We start from the raw sequence: 18,850 nt of genomic DNA, 5'->3' as shown, positions 1-18,850 counted from the left end.
GATAACAACTAATAGCAGGTCATCTTTAGTATGTAGGTTTGATGAATCGGTGAGTGGTTGTATTGTATTGTGTGTGGTATTGTTATTAGTATTGTGAATTTTATTAAAATGTTTGCCTTCTGATTCAGTGTTTACTTTTCTTAATTTCCAAAATGCATGATTTCTTTGAAGGTTGTGTCTTCTGTCTTTACACACTTCTTTCTTAACCCCTTCCCAACATGCGCCATATATGTACAGTGCTGTGGGATCATATGAGCTCACACAAAGCACCGTCACGATCAAATGTGGGTGTCAACTCAATATGAGAGGTGACGCCCTGCTAGCATTGATCGTGGGCGTTTAGCCCCTCTGATGCTGCTGTCAATATGGGGAGAACTACGTCCATGCATAGACTACTGGGGTCTTAACGCCATCACTTAAGAATAAGTATCCTTTGCCCTTGATATCTGAGCTCTTTGATAGACTCTGTAATGCCCCAGCCGTTTTCCAAGACTTTGTGAACGACATCTTCCGGGTGATGCTCACCACCTCGGTCGTAGTCTATCTGGATGATATTCTCATCTACTCTCCAGATATTGACTCCAATCAGAGAGATGTTTGCAAAGTTTTTGACCTCTTACGGGCAAACTGAAGTGTGTGTTTGAGCAGGAGTCTTTGCCTTTCCTTGGCTATATCATCTCTGACCAGGGATTGGCTATGGATCCTGCCAAGCTACAGGCTGTAATGGACTGGCAAGAACCCCATTCTCTTAAAGCAGTGCAGCGCTTTATGGGGTTCATTAATTACTATCGCCAGTTCATTCCACACTTCTCATCTTTGGTAGCTCCCTTGGTTGCCCTCACCAAGAAGGGAGCAAATCCCAAGTTGTGGTCGGAGGAGGTCTCCAAGCCCCTACTCACTATTAAGTCACACTTCGCTAGCGCTCCCATCCTACATCGCCCTGATGTAGATAAGGCATTTATAATAGAGGTGGATGCCTCATCCGTTGGTGCTGGAGCAGTCCTCTTCCAAAAGGATGCTCAAGGTCGGAAGCATCCTTGCTTCTTCTCCAAGACCTTCTCACCAGCGGAGAGGAATTATTCCATCGTGGACAGGGAGTTGCTAGCCATGAAGTTGGCTTTCTCAGAGTGGAGACACCTCCTAAAGTTTTTACAGACCAAAAAAATTTTGTGTACTAACAGACAGCCCAGCGGCAAAATTCTCGCCAGGCCAGATGGTCCCTGTTCTTCTCCCGGTTCCATTTCACCCTAACTTTTTTCTCCAGGTTGAAGAACATTCATGCCGACGCTCTCTCCCGCTCCGTAGTGTCATCAGAGGAGGAGGAGCCTTGGCTTCTTGTCCCTTCTGAAAGCCTGAGAACCGTGGCTCCGGATTCACTAGAGTCTGTTCCCCCGGGCAAGCCTTTTGTACCATCAAATTTGCGACCGGAGTTTCTCTGTTGGGCTCCTTTGTCCAAGGAGGGTACACATTTCGGGATCAAGAGGACATTTGAGCTTCTGGCGAGAACATACTGGTGGCCGCATATGGCTCGTGACATCGGTGATAATATTCGGGCATGTGTCTCCTGCGCCAAGAATCGGTCTACTCGGCAACGGCCTGCTGGGCTACTTTACCCCCTGCCAGTGGCAGACAGGCCCTGGGAGATGGTCTGGATGGACTTCGTGGTGGGCTTACTTAAGTGTCGTAGCTGCACCGTTATCTGGGTAGTCACCGATCAAAGTACAGCGGTGTGTTTGCACGGCGGGGGCGCCTCCCACCGGTAGCAACACTTTTGCGTACTATGAGGGGCCCTGTGGCAGTGACGTCGCCAACGAGTATTCCTCCCCCCACCTGATGAAGGAACCTGCACCTTCATCTGCACCTTCCTCTTTGTCCCCGTGTAAGGTGGTATTTTATGCGGGAAGGGGGACCTGACTTTCAGCAGGGTCACAATCTTGCAGTGTAGCGTGCACGGGGAATGTTGCATTATGGGTCAATGTACCAGCAGACTCATCTATCACTGGCTGGGCAATGGGCAGGATGAGGGGGAAACAGATATGGGCCCAAAGAATAAAGTGGGCTAAATGCAGTTCAAAATTGGTAACAGGACTAAACAGGCGGCATTGCTTTGTTCAGTGGAGTAGCAAACCCAGGAGCAGCAGACACTGTTTTAGGGGCCCAACCACACTAGTAGGCCAAATGCAGTTTAATATCTGCTACTATAGGCCAAAAGCCTAAAGACTGAAGCTCAGCTTTATACAGTTGATGACAACACCAGGGAGCGGCAGAAACCGTTAGTAGGCCCTAACCACCATTTTGTTTTTTAAAAACAGCAGTTAATGAGAGGCAGAAGGTAGAAGCTTAGCTTTATTCATTTGAGGACAACTTGAATTAGGGACTGCAGACAGGCTTCCTAGGCCTAAAATACCTAAAAATAGGCTCAAGGCAGTTTTACATCGGTTACATGGATACACAGGCAGCATTGTTGTCAGTGGAGGAGTATTTAAAGTAGGGACCGCAGACAGGCTATCAAAGGCCTAAAATAGCAAACAATAGGCTCATGGCAGTTTTACATCGGTTACATGGATACACAGGCAGCTTGGTGGTCAGTGGAGGAGTATTTAAAGTAGGGACCGCAGACAGACTATCAAAGGCCTAAAATAACAAAACATAGGCTCAAGGCAGTTTAAAATAGGTTACATGGATACACAGGCAGCATTGTTGTCAGTGGAGGAGTATTTAAAGTAGGGACCGCAGACAGGCTATCAAATGCCTAAAATAGCAAACAATAGGCTCATGGCAGTTTAAAATAGGTTACATGGATACACAGGCAGCATTGTTGTCAGTGGAGGAGTATTTAAAGTAGGGACCGCAGACAGGCTATCAAATGCCTAAAATAACAAAACATAGGCTCAAGGCAGTTTAAAATCGGTTACATGGATAGACAGGCAGGCAGCATTATTGTCAGTGGAGGAGTATTGCAAGTAGGGACCGCAGACAGGCTATCAAAGGCCTAAAATAACAAAACATAGGCTCAAGGCAGTTTTACATCAGTTACATGGATACACAGGCAGGCAGCATTGTGGTCAGTGGAGGAGTATTGCAAGGAGTGTCTGTCCCAGTACTCCCAAAATATAAATAGATGTTAATGTCTCGCAAAACAACCCCAAAAAAAAAAAAAAAAAGGTGGCATACTTAGGTACAAGGGTGGGCTCATCTGCTGAGTTTCTGACACTGACACAGACTACTTTAAGTAGCATCATAGATGTCTACAAATTTGTATTTGTAACTCTCTTGTGGCCGGCGGGACCGCCCCAGGGCCCCTCATGTTACAACGGTGTGTCTGACGTTGGGTGCGCACCACCACCGCCAGAGACACTACATTGTACTATGAGGGACCCAGTAGCAATGCCGTCAACCAAAAGCGAGCACACCCACCTCTTCAGACAAACAGCAGTCTCACGGGTGCTTGCGCCAAGTCGCGATACCACGGCCCCGTGTGGTGAGTTTGGCCATTTATGTAGGTGTAAACATGTCGTATGCTGGACAATCAGCTGCAGCAAATTAGACATTAGAAAAGTAATTCACAGGCAAGAGCTTTTCATAGGAAAGCTAGGTGTCGGCCGGGCAAGGTGGGGCAAAAGATTTTGAAATCCAGTTGTGGTTCATTTTAGTGAATGTTAGATCGTCAACATTTTGGGTAGCCAGACAAGTCCTTTTTTCGGTTAATATTGAACCTGCAGCACTGAATACTCTTTCTGATAGGACACTTGCTGCCGGGCAAGCAAGCTCCTGCAATGCATATTCTGCCAATTCTGGCCAGGTGTCTAATTTTGATGCCCAGTAATCAAATGGGAATGACGGTTGAGGGAGAACATCGATAAGGGAGGAAAAATAGTTAGTAACCATACTGAACAAATGTTGTCTCCTGTCACTTTCAATTGATGCAGCAGTACCTGTCCTGTCTGCGGTCATAGCAAAATCACTCCACAACCTGGTCAGAAAACCCCTCTGTCCAATGCCACTTCTGATGTGTGCACCCCTAACACTCCTAGTCTGCTGCCCCCTGGAGCTCGTGTGAGAACGATCACGTGCGCTGTGTGCTGGGAATGCCTGAAGCAAACGGTCAACAAGAGTTGATTGTTTGGTTGCTAATATTAGTTCCAAGTTCTCATGAGGCATTATATTTTGCAATTTGCCTTTATAGCGTGGATCAAGGAGGCAGGCCAACCAGTAATCGTCATCGTTCATCATTTTCGTAATGCGTGTGTCCCTTTTTAGGATACGTAAGGCATAATCCGCCATGTGGGCCAAAGTTCCAGTTGTCAAATCTCCGGTTGTGATTGGTTGAGTGGCAGTTTCAGGCAAATCTACGTCACTTGTGTCCCTCAAAAAACCAGAACCCGGCCTTGCCACGCAACCAATTTCCAGTGCCCCCGGGAAAGCTTCCGCATTAAAAATATACTCATCCCCATCATCCTCCTCATCCTCCACCTCCTCTTCGCCCGCTACCTCGTCCTGTACACTGCCCTGACCAGACAATGGCTGACTGTCATCAAGGCTTTCCTCTTCCTCTGGTGCAGACGCCTGATCCTTTATGTGCGTCAAACTTTGCATCAGCAGACACATTAGGGGGATGCTCATGCTTATTACGGTGTTGTCTGCACTAACTAGCCGTGTGCATTCCTCAAAACACTGAAGGACTTGACACATGTCTTGTATCTTGGACCACTGCACACCTGACAACTCCATGTCTGCCATCCTACTGCCTGCCCGTGTATGTGTATCCTCCCACAAAAACATAACAGCCCGCCTCTGTTGGCACAGTCTCTGAAGCATGTGCAGTGTTGAGTTCCACCTTGTTGCAACGTCTATGATTAGGCGATGCTGGGGAAGGTTCAAAGACCGCTGATAGGTCTGCATACGGCTGGAGTGTACAGGCGAACGTCGGATATGTGAGCAAAGTCCACCCACTTTGAGGAGCAGGTCGGAGAACCCAGGATAAGTTTTCAATAAGCACTGCACCACCAGGTTTAAGGTGTGAGCCAGGCAAGGAATGTGTTTCAGTTGGGAAAGGGAGATGGCAGCCATGAAATTCCTTCCGTTATCACTCACTACCTTGCCTGCCTCAAGATCTACTGTGCCCAGCCACGACTGCGTTTCTTGTTGCAAGAACTCAGACAGAACTTCCGCGGTGTGTCTGTTGTCGCCCAAACACTTCATAGCCAATACAGCCTGCTGACACTTGCCAGTAGCTGGCCCATAATGGGACAACTGGTGTGCAACAGTGTCATCTGCCGATGGAGTGGTTGGCCGACTGCGGTCTGTGGAAGAGCTGTAGCTTCTGCAGGAGGACGAGGAGGAGGAGGGGGTGCGAACGCCTACAGCCAACTGTTTCCTAGACAGTGGGCTAGGCACAACTGTCCCGAAATTGATGTCCCCTGTGGACCCTGCATCCACCACATTCACCCAGTGTGCCGTGATGGACACATAACGTCCCTGGCCATGCCTACTGGTCCATGCATCTGTAGTCAGGTGCACCTTTGTACTCACAGATTGCCTGAGTGCATGGACGATGCGCTGTTTAACATGCTGGTGCAGGGCTGGGATGGCTTTTCTTGAAAAAAAGTGTCGACTGGGTAGCTCGTATCGTGGTTCAGCGTACTCCATCAGGGCTTTGAAAGCTTCGCTTTCAACTAACCGGTAGGGCATCATCTCTAACGAGATTAGTCTAGCTATGTGGGCGTTAAAACCCTGTGTACGTGGATGCGAGGATAAGTACTTCCTTTTCCTAACCAGAGTCTCATGTAGTGTGAGCTGAACTGGAGAGATGGAGAACGTGGAACTTGCGGGTGTGCCGGTGGACATGGCAGACTGAGAGACGGTTGGAGACGGTATTGTTTCTGCCGGTGCCCTAGATGCAATATTTCCTCCTACAAAACTGGTGATTCCCTGACCCTGACTGCTTTTGGCTGGCAAAGAAACCTGCACAGATACTGCCGGTGGTGCGGAAAATGGTGGCCTTACAGTGACGGAAGGGATGTTGCGTTGCTGACTAGCTTCATTGGCCGAGGGTGCTACAACCTTAAGGGACGTTTGGTAGTTAGTCCAGGCTTGAAAATGCATGGTGGTTAAGTGTCTATGCATGCAACTAGTATTGAGACTTTTCAGATTCTGACCTCTGCTTAAGCTAGTTGAACATTTTTGACAGATGACTTTGCGCTGATCAATTGGATGTTGTTTAAAAAAATGCCAGACTGCACTCTTCCTAGCATCGGATCCCTTTTCAGGGATTGCAGACTGAGCTTTAACCGGTTGGCCACACTGTCCTCCAACTGGTTTTGGCTTTGACACGCGTTTTGGGCCAGATACGGGCCCGGCAGATGGAACCTGTTGCGATGTTGATGCCTGCTGTGGCCGCTCCTCCACCTCCGCTTCTGAACTACTGCCGCCTGCACTCTGTTCCCCCAATGGCTGCCAATCGGGGTCAACAACTGGGTCATCTATTACCTCCTCTTCGAGCTCGTGTGCAACTTCGTCTGTGTAACCGTGTCGGTCGGTGGTATAGCGTTCGTGGCGGGGCAACATAGTCTCATCAGGGTCTGATTGCGGATCAGTACCCTGAGAGAGCAATGTTGTGGTCTGAGTCAAAGGAGCAGCATAGTACTCTGGCTGTGGCTGTGCATCAGTGCACTCCAAGTCAGAATCTACTTGTAATGGGCATGGCCTGTTAAGTGTTTCACTTTCTAAGCCAGGGACGGTATGTGTAAAGAGCTCCATGGAGTAACCCGTTGTGTCGCCTGCTGTATCCTTCTCTCTTGTTGTTGTTTTTGCTGAAGAGGACAAGGAAGCGACTTATCCCTGACCGTGAACATCCACAAGCGACGCGCTGCTTTTTCATTTACCAGTTTCAGAAGAGGAGGCAAAAGAGCTAGAGGCTGAGTCTGCAATGTAAGCCAAAACTTGCTGTTGCTGCTCCGGCTTTAAAAGCGGTTTTCCTACTCCCAGAAAAGAGAGCTTTCGAGGCCTTGTGTAGCCAGACGACGAAACTGGCTCCACAGCTCCAGACTTAGGTGGAATATTTTTATCCCCACGCCCACCTGATGCTCCACTACCACTACCATCATTACCAGCTGACAATGAACGCCCACGGCCACGACCTCTTGCACCAGACTTCCTCATTGTTTTAAAAACGTAACCAAAGTAACTTTATTTGTTGCTGTCAAACAACTTACACGGTGAGCTATAACTTCAGTATGATTTCAATATCCCTTAACAGGTTGTTGAGACCACAAGGAAAATCAAGCACAATGTTACACACACTGTTTTCTGTGGCACAAAATCACAGAGATGCCACACACGCAGGACTGTCACTCAAGCCCAAATGTCAATATTAATCTCCAACCTATTTTTTTTTTTCTCAGGGAGACTTTAGAAACCAAATAAGATAAAATGTTTTTTTCAGGGACAATTTAGAAACCAAATAATAATAATAAAAAAAAAAAACGCTTTCTATGGCCCAGTGCCCACTGAGTGAGAGATGGCACACACAGGAGTCAAGACTGGCACACAAGCTGAAAGGGCAATATTAATCTCCCACTGTTTTTTTATTTATTTATTTTTTTTTTCAGGGAGACTTTAGAAACCAAATAATAAAAAAAAATAAATAAATAGGCTTTCTATGGCCCACAATTTGAGAGAGAGAGGTGGCACACCCAGGAGTCAAGACTGGCACACAAGCTGAAAGGGCAATATTAATCTCCCACTGTTTTTTTATTTTTATTTTATTTTTTTTCAGGGAGACTTTAGAAACCAAATAATAAAAAAAAAAAAATAAATAGGCTTTCTATGGCCCACTGAGTGAGAGATGGCACACACAGGAGTCAGGAGTGGCACACAAGCCCTGACTGAGGCCAATATTTTTCTCCCACTGATTGATGTAGTGTTTTTTTTAAGGTAGATTTTAGAACCCAAATCAAGGAAAAAAATAAATAGGCTTTCTATGGCCCACAATTTGAGAGAGAGAGGTGGCACACCCAGGAGTCAAGACTGGCACACAAGCTGAAAGGGCAATATTAATCTCCCACTGTTTTTTTATTTATTTATTTTTTTTTCAGGGAGACTTTAGAAACCAAATAATAATAAAAAAATAAATAAATAGGCTTTCTATGGCCCACTGAGTGAGAGTTGGCACACACAGGAGTCAGGAGTGGCACACAAGCCCTGACTGAGGCCAATATTTTTCTCCCACTGATTGATGTAGTGATTTTTTTAAAGGTAGATATTAGAACCCAAATCAAGCAAAAAAAAAGGCTTTCTATGGCCGACTGAGTGAGAGATGGCACACGCAGGAGTCAGGAGTGGCACACAAGCCCTGACTGAGGCCAATATTTTTCTACCACTGATTGATGTAGTGATTTTTTTAAAGGTAGATTTTAGAACCCAAATCAAGCAAAAAAATAAATAGGCTTTCTATGGCCCACTGAGTGAGAGATGGCACACACAGGAGTCAGGAGTGGCACACAAGCCCTGACTGAGGCCAATATTTTTCTCCCACTGATTGATGTAGTGTTTTTTTTAAGGTAGATTTTAGAACCCAAATCAAGGAAAAAAATAAATAGGCTTTCTATGGCCCACAATTTGAGAGAGAGAGGTGGCACACCCAGGAGTCAAGACTGGCACACAAGCTGAAAGGGCAATATTAATCTCCCACTGTTTTTTTATTTATTTATTTTTTTTCAGGGAGACTTTAGAAACCAAATAATAATAAAAAAAAATAAATAGGCTTTCTATGGCCCACTGAGTGAGAGATGGCACACACAGGAGTCAGGAGTGGCACACAAGCCCTGACTGAGGCCAATATTTTTCTCCCACTGATTGATGTAGTGATTTTTTTAAAGGTAGATTTTAGAACCCAAATCAAGCAAAAAAAAAAGGCTTTCTATGGCCCACTGAGTGAGAGATGGCACACACAGGAGTCAGGAGTGGCACACAAGCCCTGACTGAGGCCAATATTTTTCTCCCACTGATTGATGTAGTGATTTTTTTAAAGGTAGATTTTAGAACCCAAATCAAGCAAAAAAATAAATAGGCTTTCTATGGCCCACTGAGTGAGAGATGGCACACACAGGAGTCAGGAGTGGCACACAAGCCCTGACTGAGGCCAATATTTTTCTCCCACTGATTGATGTAGTGATTTTTTTAAAGGTAGATTTTAGAACCCAAATCAAGCAAAAAAATAAATAGGCTTTCTATGGCCCACTGAGTGAGAGATGGCACACACAGGAGTCAGGAGTGGCACACAAGCCCTGACTGAGGCCAATATTTTTCTCCCACTGATTGATGTAGTGATTTTTTTAAAGGTAGATTTTAGAACCCAAATTGTTGTGAATCCACTTTTTGGGCTCCCCTGGTGGTTGCTGGTGGTACTGGTGACTTGTGTGTGCCTTGCTGTCTCAGTTCACCTGCTCCCATCAGTGTTTGGGAGTTTCCTATTTAGCCTTGCTCTCCAGTCATTTCCTTGCCGGTCATCATTGTAACCAGAGCCTTCGGTTGCATGTTCCTGCTACTAGTCTGCTGGTCAGCTAAGTGGACTTTGTCCTTTTGTTTTGTATCTTTTGTCCAGTTTGCAGTTTTTGTTATTCTCTGTAGCTGGAAGCTCTTGCGGGCTGAAATTGCCACTCCTGTGTCATGAGTTGACACAGGAGTCTTAAAGTAATTTCAGGATGGTTTTTTGAAAGGGTTTTCAGTTGACCGTGAAGTCCTCTTTTGTATCCTTCTGCTATCTAGTAAGTGGACCTCTCTTTGCTAAATCTACTTTCATACTGTGTATGTCTTTTCCTCTTAACTCACCGTTATTACATGTGGGGGGCTGCTATCATCTTTTGGGGTATTTCCCTAGAGGTAAGCCAGGTCTGTCCCTTCCTCTACCAGGCGTAGTTAGTCCTCCGGCTGGCGCGTGGCATCTAGGAAGTCGTAGGTATGCTCCCTGGCTACTATTAGTTGTGTGGTAGATTTAGCTCACGGTCAGCTCGAGATTCCATCACCCAGAGCTCGTCCGTTATTTTTGTGTTCTGATGTTTCCCTGCCATTGGGAATCATGACAGTATGACCGGCCATGTTAAAGTTATTGGCAGAAGAAAGGAGAGAAAAAAGAAGTCTGTAGATTTTTTTTTTTTTTTCCCCCCTATGCTTGCTCCATAGTTGGATCAGTTGTATTTCAGCTCTAATTACAGCCTTTGCCTTTCTCTCCTTCTAATCCTTGAATGGCTCTGATCTCACCTGTTTAAAGATGGACCCTCAGAGTTTGGCTGTAGGTTTAAATAATCTTGCTACCAAGGTTCAAAATTTACAAGATTTTGTTATACATACTCCGATGTCTGAACCTAAAATTCCTACACCAGAGGTGTTTTCCGGAGATAGATCTCGGTTCCTGAATTTCAAATATAATTGTAAATTGTTCCTTTCTCTCAGACTTCACTCCTCTGGAGATCCTGTCCAGCAGGTTAAGATTGTAATCTCTTTGCTGCGAGGTGACCCTCAAAATTGGGCATTTTCATTGACACCAGGGGATCCTGCGTTGCTCAATGTGGATGCGTTTTTTCTGGCTTTAGGGTTGCTTTATGAGGAACCTAATTTGGAGATTCAAGCTGAAAAAGCTTTGATAGCCCTATCTCAAGGGCAAGATGAAGCTGAGATATACTGCCAAAAATTTCGTAGATGGTCTGTGCTTACTCAGTGGAATGAGTGCGCCCTAGCGGCAAATTTCAGAGAGGGCCTTTCTGATGCCGTTAAAGATGTTATGGTTGGGTTCCCTGCGCCCACAGGTCTGAATGAGTCCATGACAATGGCTATTCAGATTGATCGGCGTTTGCGGGAGCGCAAACCCGTGCACCATTTGGCGGTATCTTCTGAAGAGACGCCAGAGAAAATGCAATGTGACAGAATTCTGTCAAGAAGCGAGCGGCAGAATTATAGGCGTAAAAATGGGTTATGCTTCTATTGTGGTGATTCTGCTCATGTTATATCAGCATGCTCTAAACGTACAAGGAAGGTTGACAAGTCTGTTTCAATTGGCACTGTACAGTCTAAATTTATTCTGTCTGTAACCTTGATTTGTTCATTATCAGTTATTACCGTGGATGCCTATGTGGACTCTGGCGCCGCTCTGAGTCTTATGGATTGGTCCTTTGCCAGGCGCTGTGGGTTTGATTTAGAGCCTCTGGAAGTCCCTATACCTCTGAAGGGTATTGATTCTACGCCTTTGGCTTGTAATAAACCACAATTCTGGACGCAAGTGACTATGCGTATGACTCCAGACCATCAGGAGGTGATTCGCTTCCTTGTGTTGTACAATTTGCATGATGTTTTGGTGCTTGGATTACCATGGTTACAATCTCATAACCCAGTCCTTGACTGGAAAACAATGTCTGTGTTAAGCTGGGGATGTCGGGGGGCTCATGGGGACATACCTTTGGTTTCCATTTCGTCATCTCTTCCCTCTGAGATTCCGGCATTTTTGTCTGATTATCGTGATATTTTTGAGGAGCCAAAAATTGGTTCACTCCCTCCCCACAGAGATTGTGATTGCGCCATAGATCTGATTCCTGGCAGTAAATTTCCAAAGGGTCGTTTGTTTAACTTATCTGTACCTGAACATGCTGCTATGCGAGAGTATATTAAGGAGTCCCTGGAAAAGGGACATATTCGTCCTTCTTCATCTCCTTTAGGAGCTGTTTTTTTCTTTGTATCTAAAAAGGATGGCTCTCTGAGGCCTTGTATTGATTATCGACTCCTGAATAAAATTACAGTCAAATATCAGTATCCGTTGCCTTTGCTGACTGATTTGTTTGCTCGCATAAGGGGGGCTAAGTGGTTCTCTAAGATTGATCTTCGTGGGGCGTATAATTTGGTGCAAATTAAGCAGGGGGATGAGTGGAAAACCGCATTTAATACGCCTGAGGGCCATTTTGAGTATTTAGTAATGCCTTTCGGCCTTTCTAATGCACCTTCAGTCTTTCAGTCCTTAATGCATGATATTTTCCGTGAATATTTGGATAAATTTATGATTGTGTATTTGGATGATATTTTGATTTTTTCTGATGACTGGGAGTCTCATGTTCAACAGGTCAGGAGGGTTATTCAGGTTTTGCGGGAGAATTCTTTGTGTGTAAAGGGTTCAAAGTGTGTTTTTGGGGTTCAAAAGATTTCCTTTTTGGGGTACATTTTTTCCCCTTCTTCTATTGAGATGGACCCTGTCAAGGTTCAGGCTATTTGTGACTGGACGCAGCCTACTTCTCTTAAGAGTCTTCAGAAATTCTTGGGCTTTGCTAATTTTTATCGTCGATTTATAACTGGTTTTTCGGGCGTTGCTAAACCTCTGACGGATTTGACCAAAAAGGGTGCTGATGTTGCCAATTGGTCCCCTGCTGCTGTGGAGGCCTTTCGGGAGCTTAAGCGCCGCTTTTTGTCTGCCCCTGTGTTGCGCCAGCCTGATGTTTCTCTTCCCTTTCAGGTTGAGGTCGATGCTTCCGAGATCGGAGCGGGGGCGGTTTTGTCGCAGAAAAGTTCCGACTGCTCAGTGATGAGACCTTGTGCGTTCTTTTCTCGAAAATTTTCGGCCGCCGAGCGAAACTATGATGTTGGTAATCGGGAGCTTTTGGCCATGAAGTGGGCATTTGAGGAGTGGCGTCATTGGCTTGAGGGTGCCAGACATCAGGTGGTAGTTTTGACTGATCACAAGAATCTGATTTATCTAGAGTCTGCCAGGCGCCTGAATCCTAGACAGGCACGATGGTCGTTGTTTTTTTCTCGGTTTAATTTTGTGGTTTCATACTTACCGGGTTCTAAAAATGTTAAGGCAGATGCTCTTTCTAGGAGTTTTGAGCCTGACTCTCCTGGGGATTCTGAACCTGCTGGTGTCCTTAAGGATGGGGTGGTTTTGTCTGCTGTCTCCCCAGATCTGCGACGTGCTTTGCAAGAATTTCAGGCGGATAGACCTGATCGTTGTCCGCCTGGTAGACTGTTTGTTCCTGATGATTGGACCAGTAGAGTCATCTCGGAAGTTCATTCTTCTTCGCTGGCAGGTCATCCTGGAATTTTTGGTACCAGAGATTTGGTGACTAGATCCTTCTGGTGGCCTTCCCTGTCTCGGGATGTGCGTGTTTTTGTGCAGTCTTGTGATGTGTGTGCTCGGGCCAAGCCTTGTTGTTCTAGGGCTAGTGGGTTATTGTTGCCCTTGCCTGTTCCGAAGAGGCCTTGGACGCACATCTCTATGGACTTTATTTCTGATCTCCCTGTTTCTCAGAAGATGTCTGTCATCTTGGTGGTGTGTGACCTTTTTTCTAAAATGGTTCATTTGGTACCATTGCCTAAGTTGCCTTCCTCATCTGAGTTGGTCCCTCTATTTTTTCAAAATGTGGTTCGCTTGCATGGTATTCCGGAAAACATCGTTTCTGACAGGGGAACCCAGTTCGTGTCTAGATTTTGGCGGACATTCTGTGCCAGGTTGGGCATTGATTTGTCTTTTTCGTCTGCATTCCATCCTCAGACTAATGGCCAGACGGAGCGAACTAATCAAACTTTGGAGACTTATTTGAGGTGTTTTGTGTCTGCGGATCAGGATGACTGGGTTGCCTTTTTGCCGTTGGCAGAATTTGCTCTTAATAATCGGGCTAGTTCTGCCACTTTGGTTTCTCCTTTCTTTTGCAATTCAGGGTTTCATCCTCGTTTTTCATCTGGTCAGGTGGAATCTTCGGATTGTCCTGGAGTGGATGCGGTGGTGGATCGGTTGCATCAGATTTGGGGACAAGTGGTGGACAATTTGAAGTTGTCCCAGGAGAGGATTCAGCAGTTTGCTAACCGCCGTCGTCGTGTTGGTCCTCGCCTTCGTGTTGGGGACTTGGTGTGGTTGTCTTCCCGTTTTGTCCCTATGAGGGTTTCTTCTCCTAAGTTTAAGCCTCGGTTCATCGGTCCTTATAGGATTTTGGAGATACTTAACCCTGTGTCCTTTCGTTTGGACCTCCCGGCATCTTTCGCTATCCATAATGTATTCCATCGGTCGTTGTTGCGGAGATATGAGGTACCGGTGGTTCCTTCTACTGAACCTCCTGCTCCTGTGCTGGTGGAGGGTGAATTGGAGTATGTTGTAGAGAAGATCTTGGATTCCCGTATTTCCAGACAGAGACTTCAATATCTGGTTAAATGGAAGGGCTATGGTCAGGAAGATAATTCTTGGGTAACTGCCTCTGATGTTCATGCCTCGGATTTGGTTCGTGCCTTTCATAGGGCTCATCCAGATCGCCCTGGCGGTTCTCGTGAGGGTTCGGTGCCCCCTCCTTAAGGGGGGGGTACTGTTGTGAATCCGCTTTTTGGGCTCCCCTGGTGGTTGCTGGTGGTACTGGTGACTTGTGTGTGCCTTGCTGTCTCAGTTCACCTGCTCCCATCAGTGTTTGGGAGTTTCCTATTTAGCCTTGCTCTCCAGTCATTTCCTTGCCGGTCATCATTGTAACCAGAGCCTTCGGTTGCATGTTCCTGCTACTAGTCTGCTGATCAGCTAAGTGGACTTTGTCCTTTTGTTTTGTATCTTTTGTCCAGTTTGCAGTTTTTGTTATTCTCTGTAGCTGGAAGCTCTTGCGGGCTGAAATTGCCACTCCTGTGTCATGAGTTGACACAGGAGTCTTAAAGTAATTTCAGGATGGTTTTTTGAAAGGGTTTTCAGTTGACCGTGAAGTCCTCTTTTGTATCCTTCTGCTATCTAGTAAGTGGACCTCTCTTTGCTAAATCTACTTTCATACTGTGTATGTCTTTTCCTCTTAACTCACCGTTATTACATGTGGGGGGCTGCTATCATCTTTTGGGGTATTTCCCTAGAGGTAAGCCAGGTCTGTCCCTTCCTCTACCAGGCGTAGTTAGTCCTCCGGCTGGCGCGTGGCATCTAGGAAGTCGTAGGTATGCTCCCTGGCTACTATTAGTTGTGTGGTAGATTTAGCTCACGGTCAGCTCGAGATTCCATCACCCAGAGCTCATCCATTATTTTTGTGTTCTGATGTTTCCCTGCCATTGGGAATCATGACACCAAATCAAGCAAAAAAATAAATAGGCTTTCTATGGCCCACTGAGTGAGAGATGGCACACACAGGAGTCAGGAGTGGCACACAAGCCCTGACTGAGGCCAATATTTTTCTCCCACTGATTGATGTAGTGATTTTTTTAAAGGTAGATTTTAGAACCCAAATCAAGCAAAAAAATAAATAGGCTTTCTATGGCCCACTGAGTGAGAGATGGCACACACAGGAGTCAGGAGTGGCACACAAGCCCTGACTGAGGCCAATATTTTTCTCCCACTGATTGATGTAGTGATTTTTTTAAAGGTAGATTTTAGAACCCAAATCAAGCAAAAAAAATAAATAGGCTTTCTATGGCCCACTGAGTGAGAGATGGCACACACAGGAGTCAGGAGTGGCACACAAGCCCTGACTGAGGCCAATATTTTTCTACCACTGATTGATGTAGTGTTTTTTTAAAGGTAGATTTTAGAACCCAAATCAAGGAAAAAAATAAATAGGCTTTCTATGGCCCACAATTTGAGAGAGAGAGGTGGCACACCCAGGAGTCAAGACTGGCACACAAGCTGAAAGGGCAATATTAATCTCCCATTGTTTTTTTTTTTTGTTTTTTTTTTCAGGGAGACTTTAGAAACCAAATAATAATAAAAAAAAATAGGCTTTCTATGGCCCACTGTGTGAGAGGTGGCACACACAGGAGTCAGGAGTGGCACACAAGCCCTGACTGAGGCCAATAAGCAATAAGCAATAAGGAGTGGACTGATGCACAAATTAAATAAAAAGTGTGGACAAACAAAAAAGATAGCTGTGCAGAAAGGAAGGAACAAGAGGATATGTGCTTTGAAAAAAGCAGTTGGTTTTTACAGTGGCGTACACACAGCAATACAGCTATCAGGCTATGAAAGCCACGACTTCATGAGAAAAATGCCCATATAACAATAATTATAAATATTAATTAAATAAATAATGGGCCATAACGGATATGCTATGGGATAATCGCTAACCAAAACTAACCAACCATAGAAAATAAACGATCAAACACCCAACATTCTTAAGATGCAAAAAATACTTTATTAATAAGAAATACAATAAACATATTAAAGATATTTCGGGAAAACCAGGGAGGGAAAAGATGACAACCCTCAAAACACAAGTGCAACAGGAAACGGCCAGGGGTGCAGGCATGTGGACCATGAGAAAATGTGACTAGTCATCAACTAGGTTCCACTAACGGATTCCTATAAAGTGCCATAGCAGGGAGGTACAGTGGAAACAATTTTATATATAGAGGCTGAAATATAGTTATATTGCACAAAATGTATTACATTCAATAATCACCATGTAAAATACACCACATGTATATATTACCTGCAGAGGCACAAAAAGTAATCACGGTCCACCGCGTGCACCCACCCCAACGCACGTTTCGGCGTATGAGCCTTTTTCAAGGGGTGATGGGTAAAGGGAAGTGGGGGCATTAAAATAGCAAACACCCTCCAATCCACGCTCAGAACATCAGCTGCATTGTATAATGACAAACAGGAGAATGCCGGGAAACTAATGAAGGCACACGTTAGGAACACAGTGACCACATATAATTGACTGCGCCGCCATTAGCACATGCTGAAATATCGGCGCTGCAGTCTGATCACATCATCAACCAAGCTTAGATCATATCCGCCCGCCCTCGATGACGCGACTGTAGTCATGGAGATCAAACACAGCGTCGCACAATGTCGGCGCACTGCGTGCAGAGAATGAAGCCTGAAGAGATACCAATCCCTACCAGTGTACGCCCACCTGAGATGACGCGTACGTCACCGGAGCAACCGAGGACGCCGAACGGCGCCGGCGTCAATGGGCCGGGAGGGAGAGGAACCTCCACAACAAGCAAGATGCCGGAAGCCGAACAACGGGCAAGGTGCTGCAGTGCGCACGCGTCAAGGTGGCAGACAATAGGAGCGGAGGTATAACCACAACAGTGCGAGACTAATATGCAAGGGAAGAGAGATCATAAATAAATAATTAATAACACTAAAGCATGTCATAACAATTCCCCTAAGATGGCATGTATAGTAAGTAAGATAGTATGTTATAAATATTGCTATCAACATATACAGAACCAAAAAGTACAATAATAGCACAATATAAATACAGCAGATAATGATGGATCAGTCCAAATATCCCTGTGGCCACATATGTTCAATCGACGTAATATCGCATCCTTCCAGCATAGACCGGCATCTCCAGATATTTGCATATGTCAAAAAAGCCGGGACACGGGTGCTTGCTAGATAAAAAAGTAATTAAAAAAAACAAATTAAAACCAACGAAAACCGCCTAAATGTGCACATTACAGGGAAAGAGATATACATCATAAATACAGGCCCGGAGAAAGAGAACTACTTCATAAAAAAGAAACAAAACTGATGGTTTCATTTAACCCCTTGGGCTGGACAGTGTCCAAAGCCCAGATCCACCTTGTCTCACAGCGAGCCAATTTTTGGCTAAGATTGCCACCACGGATTCCAGGGATGATGGCATCAATGCCCCTGACCCTGAGTAGAGAGCTGTCACAGTTGTGGTGGAGTTTGAAGTGGCGTGGTATTGTCCTGAGCGTGGCTATGTCACCCTCATGGCCGGCCGCCTCCTGGATCCCCAGCACGTGCTCACGCACCCGCACCTTAAACTGGCGGCTGATCCATCATTATCTGCTGTATTTATATTGTGCTATTATTGTACTTTTTGGTTCTGTATATGTTGATAGCAATATTTATAACATACTATCTTACTTACTATACATGCCATCTTAGGGGAATTGTTATGACATGCTTTAGTGTTATTAATTATTTATTTATGATCTCTCTTCCCTTGCATATTAGTCTCGCACTGTTGTGGTTATACCTCCGCTCCTATTGTCTGCCACCTTGACGCGTGCGCACTGCAGCACCTTGCCCGTTGTTCGGCTTCCGGCGTCTTGCTTGTTGTGGAGGTTCCTCTCCCTCCCGGCCCATTGACGCCGGCGCCGTTCGGCGTCCTCGGTTGCTCCGGTGACGTACGCGTCATCTCAGGTGGGCGTACACTGGTAGGGATTGGTATCTCTTCAGGCTTCATTCTCTGCACGCAGTGCGCCGACATTGTGCGACGCTGTGTTTGATCTCCATGACTACAGTCGCGTCATCGAGGGCGGGCGGATATGATCTAAGCTTGGTTGATGATGTGATCAGACTGCAGCGCCGATATTTCAGCATGTGCTAATGGCGGCGCAGTCAATTATATGTGGTCACTGTGTTCCTAACGTGTGCCTTCATTAGTTTCCCGGCATTCTCCTGTTTGTCATTATACAATGCAGCTGATGTTCTGAGCGTGGATTGGAGGGTGTTTGCTATTTTAATGCCCCCACTTCCCTTTACCCATCACCCCTTGAAAAAGGCTCATACGCCGAAACGTGCGTTGGGGTGGGTGCACGCGGTGGACCGTGATTACTTTTTGTGCCTCTGCAGGTAATATATACATGTGGTGTATTTTACATGGTGATTATTGAATGTAATACATTTTGTGCAATATAACTATATTTCAGCCTCTATATATAAAATTGTTTCCACTGTACCTCCCTGCTATGGCACTTTATAGGAATCCGTTAGTGGAACCTAGTTGATGACTAGTCACATTTTCTCATGGTCCACATGCCTGCACCCCTGGCCGTTTCCTGTTGCACTTGTGTTTTGAGGGTTGTCATCTTTTCCCTCCCTGGTTTTCCCGAAATATCTTTAATATGTTTATTGTATTTCTTATTAATAAAGTAT

The sequence above is a fragment of the Ranitomeya variabilis genome, chromosome 5 (genome assembly GCF_051348905.1).
Source record: "Ranitomeya variabilis isolate aRanVar5 chromosome 5, aRanVar5.hap1, whole genome shotgun sequence".
Classification (NCBI taxonomy): domain Eukaryota; kingdom Metazoa; phylum Chordata; class Amphibia; order Anura; family Dendrobatidae; genus Ranitomeya; species Ranitomeya variabilis.
The sequence above is the reverse complement of the archived record's forward strand: the minus strand, read 5'-3'. Positions refer to the sequence as shown.